Below are 7,812 nucleotides of genomic sequence, written 5' to 3'. Positions count from 1 at the left end.
GTCAAATGAATGGCAGATGTATTGTGGAGCCAATCACAGTATACGCTTGAAGTCTCTCAGAAAAACAAATTGTTGATCACAAACTCAAAAGTTCACACTGCTGCTCTAAGTGTTGAAACTATAGCTAGTGAAGATGCTCTTGGAAAATTATGTGACACCATGAATGCTTGGCATCTAAAGGCAACTTGTTCAATTTTCCATTCTGCATATTATTAGGCTCAGAATGACAGACCATACTCTGATCACTTTGGCTTATTGGAACTTAAAAAAATTTATGGTATTGACATTGGAATGGGACTGCATTCCCGCACTAGTGCTGCAGAGATAATTAATCACATAGCCATTAATATGGAAAAGAAAATTTGCCAGCCTATCAAGCAGATAAATGGCAAATTTTCTGTTCTCATTGATGAATCAACAAGCCTGAGCGTTAAGATCGCCCTAATAGATTATTTAAAATGTGGAAGTGATAAGAAAGGTGATCCCCATTTTATGTTTTTAGATCTAATTGAATTGCCTGATCAGAAAGCTGCAACTACTGCTAAGCATCTATTGAACTGTCTCAATAACCATGGGTTTGATGACTCATGGGCTTGGTGTCAAACATTACGCTCGCCCCAGTTCTGTTTCAGAACCGTTTAAGAGTCATCTTCATCTATTTCTTCACCTGTGTTTTCCAGAGAGTCTGATTCTACTTCTGATTCACTTTTATTTGCACTTCCAGTCGCAGTTGAAACTTGTAGTTTTGTTTGCACCTGTTTGTGCATACTCATTTCTTCACGCATGCGCAGCTCCCGCTGTTTCTTCTTAGAGACCATTAATATTGTCGCAGCCTCCTGCCCTGCATCATCGGAGGCGACATGTACTTCGCCGGGAAGAGATCCAACTTGAGTACGAGGCTCCGCCAAAACGGCCGGGCCTCTTTCCCCGCCAACTCGCGCTGTCTTCAAAGTAATAATTCTCTTCTGTTTCTGTTTAGGAGGCATATCTAAAGATAGTCCTGAATTGTTTATAAGTAGTTTCTAGAAGGTATTTATTAACTTTTATTCACTTAAACTTTGTTTTATTGGTTCTTACGGAAGAGCTGGATTTCCACGTCTCAATCCTACATCATCACATGACGAAGAAGAAGAAGAACGGAAGGAAATTAAAGGTGGAAAACTTTCTGGAGACATAAGAGAAGTCCTGATACAAATAATGCATGAATTAAAAGTAATTAAAAAATATATTAGAAATATGAAGATTACATTTGATAAGGTGGTGGAAAAACAAAAGAAAATGGACAAGAAAGTTAAAAAGTTGGAAGAAAAAAATGGGAGACAGCACTGAAAGAATAGATAAGATGGAAGATAATAACCTTGCCTGGACATCAGAAAGGAAACGGTTGTTGGAAAAAGTAGATGTGCTCGAAAATTTCAGCAGACGAAACAATATTAAGATCGTTGGTCTTAAAGAAGGTATAGAGGGAGAAGATTCAATAAAATTCTTTCAAAAATGGATTCCGGAAATCTTGGAAGTGGAAGAGGGAAGTCAGTTAATTGAAATCGAAAGGGCTCATAGAGCTTTAAGACCAAAGCCCCAACAAGATCAAAATCCACGATCAATCTTGATAAAATGTTTAAGATATCAAGATAAAGAAAAGATCTTGAAGGCAGCTGCTCAAGGTGCCAGAAAGAGAAATGGGCCATTGATGATAGAAGGGAAAAGAGTTCTTTTTTATCCTGATATAAGTTACGGCCTTTTGAAGAGGTGGAAGGAATTTAATTCAGCGAAAGAAATCTTATGGGAAAAGGGTTATAAATTTATATTGAGCTACCCAGCAACACTGATAATTTTTTTGGATGACGAAGAAAGAAGATTTTTTACTGATCATCAGAAAGCGGAGGAATTTGTACAAGAACTTCCTAATATTCGCAAGATGCAGTAAAGAATTATGGAAATGAAATGAATTAAAGATGAAGACTGAGATAGAAATCGGATTTGATGGACATTTATGAGTAGAAGAATATACAAATATACTTTAAGTATATGATAGAAGGGGAACAAGATTTAAAAAATTGAGGAATATTAATTGGGAGTAGAGAGATTATTTTTTTCTTCTTCACATATATATATATATTTTTTGTTACAGAGGAGCTGAAGGAGCTTCTGATCGATTGCTGCAGGATTCACGTGTGCAATCATGGTGATTGCCATGACCCATAAAACAGAGGGGGGTAATGTTGTGTTTCTATTCATTCACAACATTAGTGGGGGGGGGGGGTATTTTGTTATCTTTTTCTTTACTATCTATCTTTCTTCTATTTTTCTTTTGTTGCCTGGATGATTGGGGGGGAAACACATAACAACATGGAGAATTTTAAAGAGATTCTCCAAGGTATTATGAATGACTAATTTACTCAATTTTTAAAGTTTTAATGTTAATGGACTTAATGGACCTGTGAAAAGAAAAAGAGTTTTAACATATATTATGAAAATGAAAGGAGATATAGCTTTTTTGCAGGAAACACATTTAACAGAGACAGAACATCAGAAATTAAAGAGAGATTGGGTTGGAAGTGTTATTGCAGCTTCATTTAATTCAAAGTCGAGGGGAGTTGCAATTTTGGATAATAAAACCTTACCAATTAAAATACAAAATGTACTAATTGATTCTGTGGGGAGATATGTGATTATACATTGTCACATCTTTTTGGAATTATGGACTCTTGTGAACATTTATACACCAAATGAAAATGATGCAAAATTCATACAAGAAGTTTTTTTGAATTTGGCCGACGCACATGATAAAATATTAATAGGTGAAGACTTTAACTTTTGTCTAGACCCAGTTCTAGATAGGTCAACTAAGGCTATTACAAAATCAAAAGTAATAAAGCTAACTTTATCATTGATGGAAGACTTAAATTTGATTGATATATGGAGAAGAATTAATCCAAGAGAAAGAGATTATTCATTTTATTCAAATAGACATAAAACTTATTCAAGGATTGATTTTTTCCTATTATCAATGAATATTCAGGATAGAGTGAAAAGTGTAGAATATAAAGCGAGAATACTGTCAGATCATTCCCCCTTGATAATGACAATGATAATGATGGAAAAGAAGGAATTGATTTACAGATGGAGATTTAATTCAATTTTATTAAAATGTCAAGATTTTTGTGATTTTATGAAAAAACAGTTCAAATTTTTTTGGATACAAACTCATATTCAGTTGATGATAAATTTATATTATGGGAAGCGATGAAATCATATTTGAGGGGTCAGATAATAAGTTATACTTCTAAAATTAAGAAGGAATATATGGTAGAAATAGATCAATTAGAAAAAGAGATTACAAAATTAGGAAAAGAATCCCAAAGATATATGATAGAAAACAACTTGTTAATAAGAAGCTACAATATTATACACTCCAGACATATCAAACAGAATAAGTAATTATGAGAACTAAACAGAGATATTACAGATTTGGTGAAAGATCACACAAGATTCTTGCTTGGCAGTTGAAAACAGAGCAGGTTTCCAAAACAATAAATGCAATTAGAACAAGTGTAAATAAAATTACTTATAAACCTTTAGAAATTAATGAAACTTTTAAGAATTTTTATTCTGAACTGTATCAATCAGAATCACAAAATGATAATGCCGAGATAGAAAGGTTTTTATCACAAATAACTCTTCCAAAATTGAATTTGGAAGAACAGAAAGGATTAGATATGCCCTTTACATTAAAAGAGGTTGAAGAAGCTTTAGGATTACTTCAGAGTAATAAATCTCCAGGAGAAGATGGTTTCCTGCCTGAATTTTATAAAAAATTTAAAGATTTATTAATCCCTCCCTTTATGGAGTTAATATATCAAGCGGAAAGAACACATAAACTTCCACAATCTTTTTCGACAGCGATCCTAATAGTATTGCCAAATAAAGATAGAGATCCTTTAAAACCAACATCATATAGGCCTATTTCTTTGTTGAATATGGATTATAAAATAATAGCAAAAATTTTATCTAATAGATTATCTAAATATTTACCAAAAATTTATACATATGGATCAAACAGGCTTTATTAAAAATAAACAATCAGCGGATAATGTAACTTGGTTTCTTAGCATAATTCATCTGGCACAAAAGAACGAGGAAATGAGTGTGGCAGTTTCTTTGGATGCAGAAAAAGCATTTGATAGATTGGAATGGGACTTTTTATTTAAGGTATTGGAAAAATATGGGTTAGGAAAATCTTTTATAAAATGGATTAAAACCTTAAATACTAGTCCCAAAGCTAAAGTAGTGACAAATGGTCAAATTTCAACATCATTCCAGTTAACAAGGTCAACCAGACAAGGCTGTCCATTATCACCTGCCCTATTTGTATTGGCGATAGAACCATTAGCTGAATTAATTAGAATGGATCCAGACATTGTGGGCTTCAGAGTTAACCAGGAGGTATATAAGATTAATTTATTTGCTGATGATGTTCTGATTTACTTAACAAACCCCTTTACATTCGTTGCATAAATTATCTTACAGATTGGAAGAATATGGGAAAATATCAGGGTATAAAGTAAACTGGGATAAAAGTGAAATTTTACCCCTTACTAAAGGAGATTATAGTCAATGTCGATTAGTAACTCAATTTAGATGGCCAACAAATGGTATAAAATATTTAGGTATAAGAGTCGATAATGATATAAAGAATTTATATAAATTAAATTATTTGCCATTATTGAAAAAAATACAAGAAGATCCTGATAAATGGATGATGTTACCAATAACATTAGTAGGTAGAGTTAATGCTGTAAAAATGAATATATTTCCCAGAATACAATATTTATTCCAAACATTACCAATACAACTGCCCCAGAAGTTTTTTCAAGAATTGAATAAATATGTGAGGAAGTTTCTTTGGAAAGGTAAGATGTCAAGAATATCGTTGGAAAAATTGACATGTAAATTTGACCTAGGAGGGTTACAACTCCCAAATTTTAAGAATTATTATAAAGCAAATCAACTTAGATTTATTGCATCCTTTTTTGATGAAGAAAAACCAGCATGGATTAGAATAGAGTTAGATAAGATAGGAGAAAATATACCAGAAGATTTTATATATAAATGGGAATCCAAATGGATACGGGAAAAGAAAGAATCTCTTATATTAAAACATTTAATCGATTTATGGAATAAGGTAAATGTGGATGATGAGATAAAGAAATCTTTATTAGCAAAGAGAACCCTAATTCAAAATAGACTTATTCCTTTTACAATGGATAATCAACTTTTATATAACTGGTTTCAAAAAGGGATCAGATATATAGGTGACTGTTTTGAAGGAGGTATATTGATGTCGTTTGATCAATTAAAGAATAAATATAAAATATCAAATAACACTCTTTTCTGTTATTTTCAATTAAAGGCCTATTTAAGAGATAAACTGGGTCAAACAATGTTAATGCCAAAACCTAATGAAATAGAAACTTTAATTCAAAAAGGAAAAATTTAAAAATTTACGTCTTGTATGTATAATTTGATTCAAAAACAGACAATTAAACCGGGAATTCATAAGTCAAGACAAAAATGGGAAACTGATTTGAATATTAAAATTGATGAAAAAATTGGTCAAGACTATGTCTTGATAGTATGACAAATACAATAAACGTTCGACTTAGATTAGTACAATACAATTTTTTACATCAATTATATATTACACCACAAAAAATAAATAGATTAAACCCAAATTTATCTGACCAATGTTTCCGATGTAATCAAGAAATTGGTACTTTTTTACACTCTACTTGGTCTTGTTTTAAAATTCAACCTTTTTGGATAAATCTAAGACTTTTACTGGAACAAATTATTGGAATACAACTTCCACATAGCCCAACATTATTTTTATTAGGTGATATTGAAGGGATAATACCGAAACCTAAATTGAACAAATATCAGAAAAAATTTATAAAAATTGCATTGGCAGTAGCCAAAAAAGCTATTGCAGTTACTTGGAAATCAGATTCATACTTAACTATGGACCATTGGAATAATGAAGTATATAGCTGCATTCCACTTGAAAAAATTACTTATAATTTAAGCAATGAATATGATATATTTTGGAAAATTTGGCACCCCTATCTACAAAAGATAGGATTAAATATATACTTCCCTTGAAGATAAAATTATTAGTTATTTGGGGAAAAAATAAAGATACATACTAAAGTTATTTTGAAATCCATGGTGTGGGGGGGAAGGGTCAAGGGGAGGGGGAGAGCTGATATTAATTTTCGTTACTTTATTATTCTATTCGTTGTATGTAATTCTCTTAAAATTTAATAAAAAATATATTAATAAAAAGAGTCATCAAACCCATGGTTATTGCTACAATTGCTACAATTCTCAAGGAACATTACCCTGATGTGATAATTTGGCACTGTCTTAATCACAGATTAGAACTTGCAGTAGGTGATTTGGTGAGAGAAGTTCATGGAATAAACCATTTTCAATCATTTATGGACAAATTGTACTCTGTTTACAGTAGATCACCTCTAAATCAAAAGGAACTGTCTGAACGTGCCTCTCAACTAGAACAACAAATTTACAAAATAGGCCGTGTTCTGAGCACCAGGTGGGTAGCTAGCTAATTTCAAACGGTTTCAGCAGTGTGGCAAGATTATGAAGCACTGTGATTTCATTTTGAAAAAGCAATGAAGGATGAAACAAGATCCTGGGAGTGACAGAAAAACCTATGAAGGTCTGTTGAAAAGACTCTTCAGAACAGTTTCTATTGGACTTAGCTCTAATGTATAACACGTTGCATGAACTTAGTTTACTGTCAGAGTGTTTACAGAAATGCACTACTACGATTGTTTATGCAGACAAACTGATCCAACGGAGCATAAGGTCACTGCATGAACTGAAAGAGCAACCTGGTACAAAAATTCTAGAAGGTCAAGAGGCTGTTGAAAAGGGGAAGTTTGGAGAAAATACCAACAAAATTATATCGATTAATTATCTACAGTTTCTTACTAGTCTTATAAACAATTTGCAGCACTGTATGTTCACGGCAACATCCTTGAAAGGTTCTCAAACTTCTAAACTTCGAAGTATGTGTAAATCCCTGCTAAAAGAAATGTGTGTCCTTGATAAAGATAACTGGCCTGCTGAAATACCGCCTAATTATGGAGAAGCTGCAATATCATCTCTCTGTGAGAGGTTTAAGCTTTCTTCCTCCTCTGTAATAAATGCCTTCAGAGATTATGTGGAGGATCGTGGACGCCTCATCCCTCAAGATTTACACCCATTACTGAACTGTTCACAAGTTATTTCTATTAGTACTGCTGAGTGTGAGAGAGGATTCAGTCACATGAACTTGACAATAACAACAACACGCTCAAGAATTCTCAAATCATGTATCAGTACTTACGTTTCTTAAACTACATGGACCTCCTCCAGTTCAATGGAATCCCGAGCTATATGTCAAATCATGGCTGTGGTACCACAGATCAGCAGATAACACCAGGACAAGAGTTGCTTCAGAACCCCGAACACATATTACGCCTGAGTCTTTGTGGAAGTTATTGTGAAACTTCTCCTTGGTGGCATTTGTTAAGTAGGTAATTACTTTTAAATTGGTAAAATACATGATTACCATCTTTTTCTTTACTTGCTTGATAATTATATTTTATGATAATTAGTGAGTGCAATCGTGCAATACTTTGTCATATTATTAAATTAAGTATTATATGTTTAATTGTACCAGTTATACACTGAAATGTAGTGATAGGGTATAATCCTGTTAATGTCATAACTATCACTATAATT

General features: G+C 32.6%; 1 pseudogene; it reads left to right on the top strand.

Moving 5' to 3' along the window:
• Positions 1-348: 348 nt before the first annotated feature.
• On the top strand, positions 349-7,423 carry LOC140730129 (E3 SUMO-protein ligase KIAA1586-like; annotated as a pseudogene).
• The last annotated feature ends 389 nt before the right edge of the window (positions 7,424-7,812 follow it).

The sequence above is a fragment of the Hemitrygon akajei genome, chromosome 7 (genome assembly GCF_048418815.1).
Source record: "Hemitrygon akajei chromosome 7, sHemAka1.3, whole genome shotgun sequence".
Taxonomy (NCBI): domain Eukaryota; kingdom Metazoa; phylum Chordata; class Chondrichthyes; order Myliobatiformes; family Dasyatidae; genus Hemitrygon; species Hemitrygon akajei.
This window is presented reverse-complemented; position numbering and strand designations above follow the sequence as displayed.